At 34.3% G+C, this 17,418-nt stretch overlaps 1 long non-coding RNA gene and 8 other non-coding genes across 9 annotated transcripts; all 9 read right to left on the bottom strand.

Annotated features, from left to right (window-relative positions):
• Positions 1-4,662: 4,662 nt before the first annotated feature.
• Positions 4,663-13,298, bottom strand: LOC132033497 (uncharacterized). The gene is made up of 2 exons (XR_009408746.1): positions 13,225-13,298; positions 4,663-4,928 (listed from the first exon to the last, which is right to left on the bottom strand). It is a non-coding gene; the product is annotated as an uncharacterized LOC132033497 (long non-coding RNA).
• LOC132035643 (small nucleolar RNA SNORD25) lies at positions 9,759-9,843 on the bottom strand. The gene has a single exon (XR_009409365.1). It is a non-coding gene; the product is annotated as a small nucleolar RNA SNORD25 (small nucleolar RNA).
• Positions 9,993-10,082, bottom strand: LOC132035708 (small nucleolar RNA snoR8a). Its single transcript, XR_009409424.1, has one exon. It is a non-coding gene; the product is annotated as a small nucleolar RNA snoR8a (small nucleolar RNA).
• LOC132035673 (small nucleolar RNA Z196/R39/R59 family) lies at positions 10,978-11,064 on the bottom strand. Its single transcript, XR_009409393.1, has one exon. It is a non-coding gene; the product is annotated as a small nucleolar RNA Z196/R39/R59 family (small nucleolar RNA).
• On the bottom strand, positions 11,321-11,403 carry LOC132035711 (small nucleolar RNA U31b). The gene has a single exon (XR_009409427.1). It is a non-coding gene; the product is annotated as a small nucleolar RNA U31b (small nucleolar RNA).
• Positions 12,191-12,324, bottom strand: LOC132035715 (small nucleolar RNA snoR136). The gene has a single exon (XR_009409430.1). It is a non-coding gene; the product is annotated as a small nucleolar RNA snoR136 (small nucleolar RNA).
• Positions 12,431-12,515, bottom strand: LOC132035642 (small nucleolar RNA SNORD25). The gene has a single exon (XR_009409364.1). It is a non-coding gene; the product is annotated as a small nucleolar RNA SNORD25 (small nucleolar RNA).
• LOC132035710 (small nucleolar RNA snoR8a) lies at positions 12,630-12,715 on the bottom strand. The gene has a single exon (XR_009409426.1). It is a non-coding gene; the product is annotated as a small nucleolar RNA snoR8a (small nucleolar RNA).
• On the bottom strand, positions 13,038-13,122 carry LOC132035709 (small nucleolar RNA snoR8a). Its single transcript, XR_009409425.1, has one exon. It is a non-coding gene; the product is annotated as a small nucleolar RNA snoR8a (small nucleolar RNA).
• Positions 13,299-17,418: the final 4,120 nt, after the last annotated feature.

Here is a 17,418-nt window from a genome sequence, read left to right as displayed (position 1 = left end):
TTGCAAACCACCAAGTACTCTCGGCGGGGGGGGGGGGGGGGGGAGTGTCTTTATGACCCTACCTACTTACCTTATTATAAGAAAAATATTAATCTTCATCAGACATTTCACAGTCCGAATCCCACTTTGATCTAAATCTTGTGCTACCATGTATACCATATTCTACCCTATGGTAACGTATTTGCATCCGATTGTTCTCTTCGCGAAAACGATTAAGAGCAAAATTAAACTCTTGTGGAGTTCCGCGAGGCATTGACATAGCACGTTTTTTTGGGCGTTTAAGTCCTGTTGAAGCTAACTTTTGCTCCAGTGCTTCAGCCTCCCTAACACGCCAATTCCACTCCTCTCTCATTGTTTTATTGTATTCTTGATTGAATATTTTGTTAAGGTTATTTGAGTAATCAAAATCATCATCATCTAGTTCCTATGTCCTACCCATTGCTTCAAATATTTTTGTTGGGATAAAACATGTAATAGAATCAAGATTTTCAAATTGGTTGTAGAATGTCATGATAACTCGTTTTAAAGTGAATACTAGTTTTTTGTCAATCATGTTATATATAGTACCACATTTTTTGACCGTTTATTTGAATTAAATTTATATTACACAATGTTCTTGTGCGCAATAGGAAATGATTTGACAACACATCATGCATGCCAATTTCAGCTTTTTTATGACACGTAAAGGACCGATTTGACAATACAATGCTGCATTTTTGGCCGTTTATTTGAATTAAATTCATAATTTGACAACACATCATGCATGCCAATTTCAATTTTTTTATGACACCTAAAGGACCGATTTGACAATACAATGCTGCATTTTTGACCGTTTATTTGAATTAAATTCATATTATGCAATGTTCTTGTGCGCAATGGGACATGATTTGACAACACATCATGCATGCCAATTTCAGCTTTTTTATGACACCTAAAGGACCGATTTGACAATACAATGCTGCATTTTTTATCGTTTATTTGAATTAAATTCATATTAGGCAATTTCTTGTGCGCAATAGGACATGATTTGACAACACATGCATGCCAATTTCAGCTGTTTTATGACACCTAAAGGACCGATTTAACAACACAATGCTGCATTTTTTATCGTTTATTTGAATTAAATTCATATTACGCAATGTTCTTGTACGCAATAGGGGTGAATATGAATCTATTTGAGAAGAATGTTGGACGAGGTAAAAACTCATCCATTTGATAAGTTTAAGTCTCTTAACTCATTCAAAAAAACCTATCTTAAGTCATACAAAAAATGGCTTAAGATATTCCACCGATAAGGTTTCAATATTGGGATGGTGTTATCCTTGATGACAATAGTACAGTTCGTTACAATAAAAGATCAAACGTTCATGTTAAATGTCCACTTGAAATGTCTTACGAATCACTAGTCACTACATATATGAAAAAATGAAGGTTAATACAGATGAGTATGAAATCTCTATAACAGGCAGATATCCACAATCAGTTTCTAATGGTATAATGCTTTATGGTAGGCATTATATCAATGATGATGATTCTTTAAGGGATTATTTGAATGCGCCGTCGGAGAATTAAAACATTTAGTCGCTCTTAATGTTCGGAGATGTATGTTGAAAAGATACCCGAGAGAGGTCCCGCAAGAATGTACCTACAAGCTAACACGTATGGAGATTTTAGTTTTTACGGGGTATTTTGAGTGGCCAGGTGCCGCTGAAAAATCTTACCCAACAATTAAATCAAACTTGGTAAATATGCATTCTTATATTATTATTTTGTGCAGTAGCACGTGTTTATTGTATGTATTGGTAAATAACCATTTTTAAATCTTTATAGGGGTTATAGACCTGATACGAGTAATATTGCGCCATCTCAATTTAGTGGAGCAACTCATTATTGTCGAACTCTCGTTCGGTGGAGTCGATTATTACAATAATTCCCGAGTTTGAGCCGATTATTATAATAATTCGCCGGTTGGTACCAATGATTATTATCAAAACTCGCTCGGTACCAACTGGATGAAATTCTCCGCACACCATGGAGTTGATCATTGTAGGTGCTCCACACCATGCTATATATATATATATATATATATATATATATATATATATATATATATATATATATATATATATATATTATTTGTGAATTTGGAGTTTAGCATATGCTTTTATCGTGTAGGAGGATGCCTTTCTTAAATGGCGCTGATTGTCCAAGTTATGTGGATACATCAGAGAGTGATGGCGATGAACCAGCTAATAATGCAGAGGTAACCGATGATGAAGATAGTGAAGGGGATGAAGAAGATACGCATTGTAGTCCCCAAAAGCAACCAGAACCAACTCACCACCACGTACCACCTCCGATGGCCGAAAATCCACCCTCTCACCAATGCAATGGCATTCGACTATATTCCATATCTTGACAGTCTCCAAGGTCGTGAGGATGCATTTGTCTTCACAAGAGATGATTATCAAAGTCACCAAAAAACGTGGATTGAACAAAAAAATTCCATGACTGATGAATGCGTCATTGCAAAGGGAATGCAGTTCACATCTTTTTTCACTCAAAATATGGTAAAATCATAAGCAAGAGAAAGGAATTTCTCGGGCGTAGACGTGTTTTTGAAATGATCTTTGGAACTTGGGAATCCTCTTTTCGGCGCGTTGCGGTATATGGCGGCTCAAAACATGCTAATCCTAAAGACCGTTGTTGTACGATGGCGACTTTTAGAGGGCGTAATTTTCGACTTCGTCTTTTTGGGCATTCAAACCAAGTATTGATGGTTTTGCTCACTGCCGGAATGTGATATCGATAGATGGGACCCATGTATATGGCCGATATGACATTAAGCTCCTAATTGCAGTAGGTGTGGATGCCAATGGGTCAATATTCCCTCTTGCTTTCTCAATTGCCGCCAATGAGAGCAACGAGACATGGGGGATGTTCTTATCTACAAACTCATGTTATCAAGGGTCGTCAGGGCATATGTGTCCCATCGGATCGTCATAAAGGCATATTACACAATATGCGTACTCTGGAAGGGTGGCAGCCTCCACATGTTTACCATCGATATTGCTTAAGGCACTTAAAGGCTAATTTGCAAACAAAGTTTGAAAATGGTACTGTAAACAAATTGATGTGGGGGGGGGGCACGCAAAGATCAAGAAGAAAATGGGCTCCAAAATGGAGCTTGCTAAAGGAAGTGAGTGAAGAGGCATATGTTTAGTTTATGAAATTAGAAGTTGAAAAATGGAAGCTTTATGCTGATGGAGGAAGGAGATGGGACATGCTCACAACGAACAACTCAGAGTCTTTCAATGGACTCCTCAATCTACTCGAGGACTACCTGTCACCGCAATGGTAAGACTAACTTTCAGGCAGGTCGTGGAGCGATTTGCGGATAGGACAAGGCAGGCAAGAGCTATATTAGCAGACGAGAGAACATGGATGCCAAAGCCCTATAAAAAGATGGAGCACCATAGAAGAAAGGCAGAGGGTCACCAAATGACCGAGTATGACGTCGTTCAACGAGTGTATGAAGTTAGAACGGGTTATTGTGATGGCAATGGAGGAAACAAACATATCGTTATGCGAGCGTACACAATCATGCACTTGTGGTAAGTGGCAAACGTACCGCATGCCATGTTCTCATGCAGTCAAGTGCTTTAAGAGAATGGCCTGAAATATAACTGGTTATGTGGCGGAGAAATATAAGGTCATAAAATACCTTAAAGCATATTCAGGCCAATTCTGTCCCTTTGGTGATCAAGCTTATTGGCCAGCCGCGCCGTTTTCTATGATTGCGAACAAGAACCATATCCGTAAATTGAAAAAAAAAAAAAACTAGCCCGTTATCACAATCAGATGGATGTTAGCGAAAAGACTTACTCTCGCAAGTGCTGGACATGTAAGCAATTTGGGCATGATAAGCGTTCATGTGGGCAAAACTCCAGTGGTGGCAGCACATCTGGAAGTAGAAGATTGTCTAGAACTTGATTTTTTTCTTTTTTTTAAGTCTATTGTAATTTAATGATATATTTCGTTATTAATGGAATGAAATAGTTTTCAGTTATTATGAACCTCTCGTCTTGAACCAAAAAAATACTTTCATAACTTTGGGAGTAAAACAAAAGAGATTAATCAAAACCCTATGAAATATGGCACTTAAACCTAAATATAACAAGTTTTCAAACGTACTTCGGAGCACTTTACAACTCCTAAAACGACGATCCAAATGTATATGTATACTTGATGTAATGAGCCGATATTATTGTACACTAGAAAAGTATTAAATTCTATATAAAATATTTATATTTGGGTGTTTGAAACGTGACTAATCTTCAATCAAAGTACTCAAAAAACCTTAATTTTGAGTTTGATTTTCAAAGAATAAAGGTTGGGGCGGGGGTTTAGGGACGGGTTTCACACGTATTCTCGTGCGTGAAGCCTAGGATTTAGTTGTCTGCGTGAAGCCAATTTTGATTTTTTTTTTTTTTTAATGGGTTAGTTAGATTCCAAATTTTTTTTTTTTTTGGGTTTCAAAAGTGCCGACCCCCCCCCCCCCCCCCCGCCCCCCAACTGCACAAAACAAATACACGTTATCTTTTCAGCAATTATTTGAAATACCACAAACAGTACGTAGCCTCATAAAATAAGTATCTAGAATGCTCAAACAGTGCACAGCCTTCTGATATGAAAGCATAATTACAATGTATAAACAAAAAGCTTTACAACAATTCAACATTGATGGACCATTTTCTAAAAATATGATGATAAAAGAGAACCGCAGCAGCATCAATAACTTTTTCTCTTTTGGCTAGTCTGCAACAATAATGATTTGAAACACTAGGAAAAATCGCCTCTGGCAAAGAAGTAATCGTCCACGTCATCTTAGATGAAAATGTTCCAGGTAAACAAAGGTACATAGAGAGCTGCATAGATGAAATTATTTCACTAAACCACTTAAAAGATTGTTATCTGTGCACCTTCATCAGCAAAATCTTGCATTAAGACAACATCAACCTCGCCTAGAAATGTTGATAAAATATTGCTAGGTATCAACTTGACAATGAACATAAAGTTAATTAAAAATGCCTTGGGGAAAAAATCACTGAAATGCATCTGTTAGAAGTGCAAGTCACTCATCATCATCTTTTGGTAAGAACATATGGTGAATTTCATACAGTATCATTCTTATTGGTTCAGCATTTGTCACGAAAAGAAAAAGCAGATACAGTTAGGGAAAAATATTATGTGAAATTTTAAGGAAAGGGAGAAAAAATGCCTAAACAGAGCGCAAAGTCTCAGATAAAAATATGAGGTCCCGATGTAGCTCGTAAAGTCACCAAATGAACTATCGGGCAACGAAGAACAATTGTTTACTATTCTAGACATTCAACATTCAGCACAACAATTGAAGTGGTAGACACCTGCCTTAAGTTTGGGTATGCAATATAAATAGCTATTACTGACCTTGGTAAGCTATCAAAACAAATGTCCCCATTACCATGGCAACAATCTGGCAATGGACACTACGTTATTTAATAATGCATTGGGGATAAAAATCACTTGACTGCATCTTACTAAAAGTGCAGCAATACGCCCATCACTGTCTTGGAAAGAAACTAATGGTTAAGTTTCAAGCAGTAAAATTTAGTCGAGTATTTGTCTTGAAAATATAGTTTCTATTTATCTCACACCTTAATGAAAGGGGAGAAAAAAATGCCTAAACAGAGAGCAAGGTCTCAGATAAAAATATGAGATTCTGATGTAGCTCAAATAGTCACCAATTGAACTATCGGGCAACGAAGAACCTTTGTTTACTATTCCAGACTTTCAACGGTCTACACAACATTGACTGTGGTAGACACCTGCCTTAAGTCTGGATAAGCCATGCAAATAGCTATTACTGACCTCCGTAAGCTATCCCAACAATTGCCCTGATTACCTTGGAAATTAGTGAAATACAACAAGGAAGGTTCCAATATTCTGAACCTTTGCATGAAAAAAATTACTCATTTAGGTAAATAATGCAAGAAGTTTCCTTAAAATCCCACATTAATTGCGCTACTTGGATGAAACAAGAAACAAGTCCCTAGATGCAATCAAAAAGTAGACGCATTGACATTAGCAGTCCAAAACCACCACTCTTTATGGGAAGAGAGAAGGCCAAATTAGGTTAGCAGGATTTGAACTCGTTAAATGCGGTTTAAATTGCGATCTCATGGCTAGAGGGTTGGCACACAAGATCTAGTACAAAAATCACCTTATTGTAACTACAAATCACAAAGAAATTATGAAATTCAAATGTTGATCTGCGAGGATGAAGTCATATTTCTTCTTAGATGACAACAAATTCACGACAAATTCTACCTAGTCACGGCCTAAGGAATCTAGCAAACAACAAGATACACACTATCAGGAGTGATCAATATTTCACTCAATCAAGAAACATATTTCTAAGCATCTGCAAAACTTAGATCCCATAAGAGTGAATACTATAGTTAGAAACTCAATATATAGATGTAATGCTTTTCAATGCATCTATGCATAATAGCTAATGCTAGTATAATTGAGACACATAGATAAAGCTATTGTTTCCCAAAAGTTCGAAGTCGCAAGTAAAAATTTCAGTGACAATTAGGGGTTTAACACCCAATCCATCTTGGGAGATGCAAAAAACAAGACAAAACAAAGTCACAATGCAAAAAATGGTCATATTCAAGAGTTGGCTTCATTATCAAAAGGAAAAAAGGTTCCAAATTGATCTCCTAGATTATAATTTAGTCATATAATGTTTATATAGTAATCTTTGAGATTACAAGTTTTAAGTTGTTAATACAACTTTATCCAGCAATCTCCTTAATGTAAAGAAACAATCACACTTGAGCTCTACTAAGAGTCTCCAGTATATAACACTTTTGACTCAATCTGTTATATATTTAACGAAAAGACATACACTAGAAGACTCTTCGGTTTTTTGTCAGTTTTCTTAAGGTTAAATACTTGCTAGATTTTTGGCAGGTACTTGAACAACAATGGCTAAGGTATATGCTTAATTTGTCTTTCACTGTGACAGCTCTTAAACCACCCTATTTCTCTAACATTATGAACTCAACTAAATAGTGAATAGCACAACTAAAAGTAAACTCTTAGACAGAGCAATTACAGCAAAAAAAAAAAAAAAAAAACTAATAACATATCATCAGTCATTGTTGTTTGAGTGCGGGTTTAAAATCATTTTTTGTTCCATTTGTAGCTTCTAACCTTAAAAGAACTAACAGAGTTGAAAAGTACTCTAACCTATGCTTATCCTTAAAAATAAACCAAACTGACTTAACCACATGCATTACATATAGGTAAGACCCAGGCTCAATAAAACCTTGTATGTTGGTTTAACTTCCAACCTAGGAAAAAGAAAGTCCAAAAGTAGAACGAGGAAATGTTTTATATCCATAGCAACCCCAACCTTATTTTTCAAAATTTAGCAATGAAAATACATTCAAAGCTAAAAAAAAAGCATCAGAAAAATCACAAATTCAATCGGAAAAACCGAGAGAAATAGAGGTGTTTGACCGGTTAAATTTTAAAGCTTACAAATATGCAGCTACTTTTAGGCTTTTATATACAAATATAGAGTTCCGAGTATTAATACAATATTGTCGGGTAGTTTGTTTAATGGAAGGAAACAATTTCACAACCAAGCTTTACTACGGTACTTCAACACAAATAAAAGTAGAATCTGATACCATATTGTAGATCACAGATCGCTACAGCAGCAAAAAGTGAACTAATACCTTTAATCATTGTTGTCAAGTGGGTGCTTCAAATCAGTTTTTGTTCTAAGTGTAGCTTCTGACCCTAAAAGAACCAACAGAGAATCCAAAAGTATTAACATATGTCTACCGTTAAAAGAAAAACAAACAAATGGATTCATGTATTTATCTCGACCATAACTAAAGGGGAGGAAAAATGTCTAAACAGAGAACAAGGTCTCAGATAAAACATGAGGTTCCGATGTAACTAGAATAGTCACCAAATAAAATACCGGGCAACGAAGAACCACTGTTTACTGTTCCAGACATTCAACGGTCAGCACAACAATGACTATGGTAGACACCTGCCTTAAGTATGGATAAGATATGTAAAGCTATTATCGACCTTGGTAAGCCTTCAAACAAATGTCTCGATTACCATGTCAATTAGTATTCTAGATAAATTGCATAACTTGGATGAAACAAGAAGACAGTTCCTAGATGCAATCCAAAAGTAATGCAAGTAGATGCATATTGTCATTAGCTAGCCCAAAAACTACCGCTCTATTTCGGAAGAGTACACCAAATTAGGTTAGTAGGATTCAAATTCGTTAAATGCACACAAGATCTAGTCCAGTGATCATCTTATATAACATATACATCACAAATTCAAATGTTAACTTTACCAGATGAATGTAGTATTATGAAGTTCAAATGTTAACTTTACCAGATGAATGTAGTAAGGCTGTGCATATTTCGGCTTAGACCAATAACGATAAGCTATAAGACTCTTTGATTCTCTATAACTTTTTTTCGGTTACGGGCTCCATGAAAGATTTTCAGCATAAACTTCAACAACGATTGCTACAATCTTACAACTATGTTCTTAATTTTTTTTTTCCGTTGTGATAGCTTATCCAACCTGTTTCCCTATCGTTATGCACTCATCTAGATACTGAACGACACACCTAAAGACTCTGATACTGCATGTCATAAATCACACATACTCGTCGGAGCTAAAACCAAAATAGGAACAAATGTTCTGCTATCGTTGTTTAATGAGTGCCTAAGGTTATTTGTTGTTCCACGTGCAGCTTCTAAACCCTAAAAGAACTAACAGAGAATCCAAAAGTTTTAATTAAAATCTATGGCTGACCTTAAAAACATATGGAGTCACATGCATTATTATATGTAGGTACGGCTAGAAACTCTCAATAATACGACATATGTTCATGTTTCCTTCCACAATTGAAATATACTACCTTAACTGTGAGGCATTAAAGTGCCCTACGGAGATGTCATTTAACAATGTTGCATCATACTCGCAGATCAATACGGGTCTGTAGAACTCATAACGGTTGGTCAACCCATCAATACTTTTTAGAAATTGAATACAAGATAAATGTAGCTGCTCCAGTGTACTCCAAACACCATGACAAAAGGGTTACGAAGGAGAAATACAAAAGAGCAACACACTCACTATTGCTTCAAGGGAACGAGTTGGTCACAAATGGGATTATTTCTTGCCAGCCAGATTAAGAAGCTTTCAAATGACATCTAAATATTTCCTTTTAAATTAGAATTTGAATTTGATTGCACTAGAACACTGAGATCTATTGTCCTGTCTTTATTGATGTTAAGGCTTGTTCTTTTTTCTTTTTTTTTCATAATGGTAACAATTAATCTATATATCCACAGGTATAACTACATCCAAATGTGCCAGTCCCCCTTCAAAGGTATAATTAAAAGTTAGTTCTTAAACTAATCTTATGGATAATAATGTAGTTCCCCAACATCCAAATACACACGAAAGGAGCAGCAAAGATAGCGAGAGGAACGATCTTCTAGCTTCGCTTATTAAGCAAAGTATAGCCTTAATCGAGACCTGTCCATACAAATGTTAAAATTATAGTAACAATCATATCAAGGATCAACACATGATCTAGAACTGAACAATATAAAAAATTTACGGAATGCAACAAAAATGGAGTAATTGGAATTGTCTGGAACAACTCAGTCCCTTAGATGTTCGTTAAGAGTTGCGATCATTTTCGCAAATCATTACAGGTCTGTAGAGCTCATCAACGTTGATCCACACATTCCCATTAAGTTAAAACTTCATAAAAGGATGTTCAAACAAAATTAACACACAGTAACCAATTGTATATCAATTGCTACTGCTGAAGCAACTGGATATAGATAAATATGACAAAAGAAAGACGAAAGATAGAAATATAGATGGTTGCTCATATTCTATGGGTGTAAAAGAGTCTATCATGCCATGGCAACAGCATTCAGAACGAGGAATTGTTTTATAATCATCGCAAACCCCAACCTTATATTTTCACAATTTAGCAAAGAAAATACATTGCAAAATTTTTTTGAAAAAGCATCACAAGAATCACAAACTGAGTTTTGAGGGGAGTTATTGGCTTATACAGACGATTTGTTAATACAACATTGTCCGGTAGTTTGCTTAATGGAGAAAACAATTTCACAAGCGAACTTTTACTAAATGTCTCTAGCCTATCTATCAATTTTTTTATGATTAAAGGCTACTCAAGAGTATGTTTTTTCCTATGATAGCACTTTAACAACACAAGTAAACGTAGAATCTTATACGTGTTGTAGATCATCAAGCCTTAGATGTCAAACCAAGGAGATGCATATCTAAACTAAATTACAAATTAAGCTCTTATCATTAGTGCTGACATTAGTATACACAGTTAAGTATTTACGGACAAGATCAGCAATGACAGCAAGGTCTCAAATAAAAATATGAGGTTCTGATGTAGCTCGAATAGTCACCAAATGAACTATCGGGCAACGAAGAACCACTGTTTACTATTGCTTCAAGGGAACGAGTTGGTCAAAAATGGGATTATTTCTTGCCAACCAGATTAAGAAGCTTTCAAATCAATATTTCCTTTTAATTTAGAAACTCAATTTGATTGCTCTAAATACTGAAATCTTTGTTGATGGGCACTGCTGAATACAGACCGACCATGATATTTGTTGACTACAAAGTCTTATGCTGAATTATCAATTGGACAGAGAGCTTATAAGATAGTGAAGCTAACTGTGTCGCAAGACCTGTTCTAAAAGTTTATTTTGTGCCATCAAAACGAGACATCGAGCCACAATGGAGAGTCTGGACATTAGATACCACGGTTAAATCAATCATTTTATTGCAGATTTTTTTTTTTTTAACTAAAGAGCAAAAAGAAGCAACCTCAGCCGAAAGATGGTGAATATATTTAATGCTAATCACTGTAAAATCAGCTATATTGGGAAAGTTTCATCACTGATTGCATCACAGAATAAAAATCAATTTCAGATAGAAGTTAACGCAACGTTTTTTCTTCTGAAAAGAAAAAGAATCTGAAGGAGGAAAAATTGTGATATGCAATAAGATCAGATAGCAATGCATGTTTTTGAATTCATCACTGTTTCCTACAGAATAGGTGGACAAGTATCATCACAGAGGATTTTAATAAAACACAAAGAAATTTGAACAAGAATCTAAAAAATATACCCATCCATAGGAATTTTAACATTAATTGTTGAGAGAATCAGATATAATGAGTCAATCACTACTTTTGCATCCAAATATAGGATGCAAGTCAGATGACAATAAAAAACCATCATTTTCCCTCTCAGAAAACATAACAAAATATACAAAAATTGAAAAAGTAAATTAAAAATGGGGATAAAAAGAAAAAGACATGGCTCTACCGGTAATGGCAAGGCAATTATCCATTTGTTCTATGAAGATTTCCTGTATTAATTTTTTATAAGGAAAACATACATATATTTTAGAAGATTTGCTGTATTCTTTGTAGGCACTCTGTGCCTTAACGTTTCTAATCAACGATGTCTCGACATAATGCTTGGCCTTTTTTTTTATCAAGATATATAGTGTAACTAAAACAGTTATGTACCAAGACGAGGGAACCCAGAAAAAGAAAGGAAACAAAATCTGGGCAGAAGTAAACCCTCAAATTGAAATAAATATATGCCCCCAGAACAAAGCCACAAGAAATCGATCCGTAGACCTCTACCCTTGTAGCTGAAAGAAGAGGCAATTTTATTACACCAAAAAACACATTTTTTTTAACTAACACAACCACATCTTTCAAAAATCTAAATCAGAAAATAATATGGAGAAGAAAATCAATTTCAATGGAAATTTACCCACTGCTTTGCAACTAGTTAAAAAATATTTAAATAAACTCAAGTCAACTTCCAACATTAACACAGCCATTGGCCAAATATACACATCCAAGTACATGGAATGTAACAATTTCCTAAATAATTATTGTTATCTAGTTTCTATTACAAATTATAAAAACTAGTACTATCATATTTTATAGCTCTGAGACTAGTACCTAAAAAATATCTTTATCAGAAAAACTGATTCCACCTAATTTTATGGATAATAATGTAGTTCCCCAACGTCCAAATACACCACGAAAGGAGCAAAGGATAGCGAGAGGAACAATCTTTCTAGCTTCACTTGTAAAGTGACACACCACAAAGTGTGACCCAAAAGATAATTAATTAAGCAAAGCATAACCTTAACTGTGGATACGCATGTTAAAATTATAGGGACAATATCATATAAAGGTATAAGAAAATTACTAAGGAATGCAAAAAAGGGAGTAATTGGAAATGTGTGGAACAACTCAGTCCCTTAGATGTTCGTTAATTGTTGCGATCATTTTCGCAAATCATTACAGGTCTGTAGAGCTCATCAACGTTGATCCACACATTCCATATTCATATAAAACTTTATAAAAAGATGTTCAAACAAAATAAACACACAGTAAGACATTGTGCATCAAAATGGGTCGACAAATAACATAAATAAAAGTAGGTGGTTGCTCATATTCTATGGGTGTAAAAGGGTCTGTCATGCCGTTAGCATTCAGTACGAGGAATTGTTTTATAATCATCGCAACCGCAACCTTGTTTTTTCACGATTTAGCAATGAAGATACATTGAAAATCAATTACACAAAAAAACAAATGTGTGCTTTAAATCAGTTTTTGTTCCAAGTGTAGCTTCTAACCCTAAAAGAACCGACAGATTATCCAAAAGTATTAACATATGATTAAACAAGATCAGCAATAAGAAGTACCCATTAACATACTGATCTTATACCCCAAAACTAAACACCAAAAATCACACAGAGTTACCAATAGTATATCAATTTCAACAACTTAAGCAAATGGGTATACATATAAATAGGATAAAGAAAGACAAAACACATAAAATGTAGGTATGGGTGCTCATATTCTATGGGTGTAAAAGGGTCTATCATGCCGTTAGCATTCAGTACGAGGAATTATTTTATAATCATAGCAACCCAACCTTATTTTCTCACAATTTTGCAAGGAAAATACAATTAAAGCAAATTAACAACAAAACGAAAAAATGGATCACAAACTCAATGTTAAAAATGAGAGCTTACAGAGTATGCGGCGATTTATTGGCTTTTATAGAGTGGTGAAGTAACGGCTTTACCAAAGACCCTGTAAAACCCTAAAACCCTTGAGGTATTGTATTATTGGGCCGTCGGCAAGCTCATATTTTCTGATATTGGGCTTCTTTAGGCCCAGTAAGTAAGTTTATGTTCTTTCATTTTTTTGTGCGGATTTCCGTCAAAGGCATCGAAGGAAATTGGTGGTCTTTAATTTTTGTCCTTTACCTAATACCGTGAGGTTCTGGGTTAAAAAAAGAAAAAATTTTGCATGACAGAGGTTTGGATTCGCAAGGCAGAGTTTTGAATGCAAAACTCTCCCTCAGGCAGAGTTTTGCAACTTTTGCATGCAAAACTATACCTCAAGCACACTTTTGCATGCAAAACTTTACCTTAAGGTAGAGATTGAAACTCTGCCTTCCCAATTCAAACTCTACCTTGCGATTTTTTTTAAAAAAAAATTTAACTAAGAAACCAAGGAATTTTTAGAGAAGGACAAAAATTAAAGACCACCAATTTGAGGGACAAAAATTAAATACCAGTGCCTTTGAAGGGTTATCGTGCAAATGACCCAAGTTCTTTTCCCTCTTTGGGCTACAATCTAAGAGAGATTACTCATCTTGGCCCATATTTACATTACGCGTGGGAATTACACAAAATATAATCTTGAAAGGAAAAATTATGTGTTATAGCTACTTTTAGTACATAATTAGTGATATTAACTACCTTTTGTTTTAATTACTAATAATAACTAAATACTTTTTGAATTTAACTAATATAGCTACACAGTAACTTTTAGTTAAAGGTGCACAAATACACCTAAAATTTAGCACCCCCAATCTCATATCCCCCTTTTAATGGTAATAATATTAATCACTTAATAGACATTACCAATTTACTACTCTTTCTCCTTTTTCATAAATTTTTGACTTTCTCTATTCTCACTCACTACCCATTTCAGATTTTTCATTTCTCAAATCTCTAAAAAATTCTCTCTCTCCTTCTATCAACCACCACCACGACGGGTGGCGGCCGCCCCTCTCTCAAATTTTTTTTGGCTTCTATGATTTCAAGCTTTGTAAACAAATTAAACATAAGAAGGCAATTAACCTTTTCATTTTCTTTTTTATGTGAATGATGTTCCAACGAGAATGATCATCCATTATGGTTGTGGGCTTATCTCCCATTGTGAGCAAGTTGTAGGCACGTAAATGCCAAGACTTTTGGGTTGTGGATCAGTGCCCATAAATTTGGACCGAGTTGCATTTGATCTGTGGCTAGGGTTTTTTTGGTGGTCTAGGGTTTATTACTTTTTTGAGAAGATGAAAAATATATGTATTTGTGTATGTTCTATGATATAGCTACCAACTGTTGTGGTTGGTGGTGTATTTATGTAAGTTTTTCTATATTTTTGTGTATTTTGTTCAAATTAATTCCATCAGTTCATCTAGTTTCAAATACATGAGTGACGAAAATACATTGTAAGTTTTCTATATTTTTGTGTATTTTGTTCAAATTAATCCATCAAATACATGTGTGATGCAAATTGTTACTCACACAAATACATGAGATTTAATATAAAAATACATGGGGTTTGATTGGTAACTTCAAATACATTGGTTATGCTATCAAATGCATGTGTAAATCAAAACGAAATCAATAGTGAAAACTTCAAATACATTACCGCTAAAATACATGGGTGATGCAAATTGTTACTCACACAAATACATGAGATTTAATATAAAATACATGGGGTTTGATTGGAAACTTCAAATACATGGGTAAATCAAGAACGAAATCAATATTGAAAACTTCAAATATATTGGTTGTTGAATGTTTTCAAATTTTGATTTTTTGATTCTTTATGTTTGAATGTTGAAGATTGGATGGAGGAATAGAAAATGGTTATGGAAAGGTAATCTAAAATCTGATTTTGTGGAAGGGTATGGTAAAAAAATACCAATTAATAGCTAATTAATTGATCCCACCGTTATGGCCTTAAATCAAGGGATATGTTTTATTTTTTACTGTGTTACTATGTATTTATAAGCATCAAATACATCCGAAAAAATACCTTCATTTGGGAAAACATAGCTACAAATGGTAATTTTTAAAAGGTAGCTATAAATGATAGGAAACTACCAAAAGATAGTCATTTTGTTAATTTTACCATCTTGAAAATGGATGATCTTGATTCATGGACAAACTTTCAAGGTCAAAAATCAAAGCTTGAAGTTTTGCCTATAAGGCAGGTGGTGTCAAAGTTCAAGACTACCTAACGCCAAAATCTTTTTTCATAAATCGCCTGTGCTACACCTTATTGCGAGAGATATCAAGTGATACCATTTCGCTAAAAAGGTTCTCTAAATATTTTTAAAATAATTACTAGTTTTGTTTTATTTTATGTGATATAATTCGGATTATCAAATTAACTATTTTCAGTGTGAATTTGGATATAGAATTCTTAAGTTTTTTTAAATGAAATTTACATACTAATCTTTTTCTTTCATTTTTATGCATGACTATCGTATACGAGTCTCTCGGACTTGTCTCTTCCCACATTTCGGCGTTGGGCCAAAAGCCCAACATGATCTCCTACATACCGGCCGATATCTTTGTCCACACAAGAAAGCAAAATGGCCGAAGCCCAACAAACAAAGCGATCACAGAACAAAAAAATGGCCGGAACTCTATCTCATTACATTTTTTACTCCTCCATTTTTACTTTATTGCCTTTAACTTGTATTGCTTTTGACTAACATTTCATCTTACTCTTGTTTCTACTTAGCTTAGACGGGTTATAGAAGAATTAGCATAGATAGTGTTAGAAATAACAGATAGTTAATTTAAGAGGAAACTAATAATTAATGCCACAAGTTTCATTCTCTTCTATTTATGTTTAAACTATTTATAGTATTTACAATATGTATCTTCATTAGAATAATTAATTTCCAAAACAGCATGACTATACATTTTGAGTAAAAGAATCAAGATTCATTCTTACTATTTTATATATTCAAACGTTACATATTTTACATTAACGTCAACTTATCTGAGAAATAAAAAAAAGCAAACTAATTATGTGGATAACTTCTCCATTTTAGCTCTTTTCGACATTTGAAACATATTTCTTGTTAAAACAATCTTTACATAATCTATATTAAACTAAGTAGCCTTTTTATAAAAACTTTAAACTTTACCGGGGTTAATCTTATGATAACGCTTTTTAAATTGGTTAGTCAGCATAACCTACCACAGGTAAACATGATAGATCTCATTTCTTTCAGTTTATTTATAACTAAGCTTTACGCACACCATTTTTTTTACAAGTTTTATTTAAAATAGCATGTTTATATTATAATCTTAGCGATACTTATAAAATATTTCCTTAAATATTATAAAAACATTACACTTACACTTAGCCTAATTAGATTTAAGTCCGGTCGGTTAATCATTGTTAATGGATCTTAGAGGATGCCTAATACCTTCCCTCTAGGCTAGTTGAACCCTTACTCAGATCTTTTGGTTTCGTAGATTTTTAAACAGAATTAACTTTAGATAATTACTTTAATTAACCTTAGGTGCCCTAATTCACCATAATTAATTAGGTGGCGACTCTTAACTTTAAATAACCCCGGAATTACCCGACGTTGTAAACTATCTTGACCTAGGTTAAAATAGGGTATGACAATGACAGTCTTCGAGTGTCATATCCTTGGGGTTCTGTTAGTTTTAATTGGTTGGTACGGTCGATTCGTGGTTGTGTGAAGACTTTCAAGAGCATGCCATCTACACGTTATATGATTAGTGGTTTCCCTTACGCTTTAAATGTGTGGCTGTTGGAGGTTTTCCCTATCTTTCGAGGGTTTTCAAGTTTTCATGGTCTGAAGTCTCCTCGTATGTTGTCTTGGGGTCCGCAAAGCAAGTTGATTATAAAGTTATTACTGATAATTTCTTCCATGCTGAAAAAGTATGTGTTTTCTTTTTGTTGATGATTCTTTTTCTTGGTTCTTTTTCCCTCTTGTTATTTTTTGTGTTTTTGTCTAATTGATGTGTTTATATTGTGTTATAGAGATTCAAGAAATTTATTGTCCGTCTTGTTCTTTGTTGGTATGGAACAAGAGATGTTGGATTATCCGGTTACACTTAAATTTCACCGATGATTCATGTTCTTGTTCTTCCGGT

The sequence above is a fragment of the Lycium ferocissimum genome, chromosome 10 (assembly GCF_029784015.1).
Source record: "Lycium ferocissimum isolate CSIRO_LF1 chromosome 10, AGI_CSIRO_Lferr_CH_V1, whole genome shotgun sequence".
NCBI classification, from domain to species: domain Eukaryota; kingdom Viridiplantae; phylum Streptophyta; class Magnoliopsida; order Solanales; family Solanaceae; genus Lycium; species Lycium ferocissimum.
Note: the sequence above shows the minus strand (reverse complement) of the source record. Positions and strands in the feature narration are given on the sequence as shown.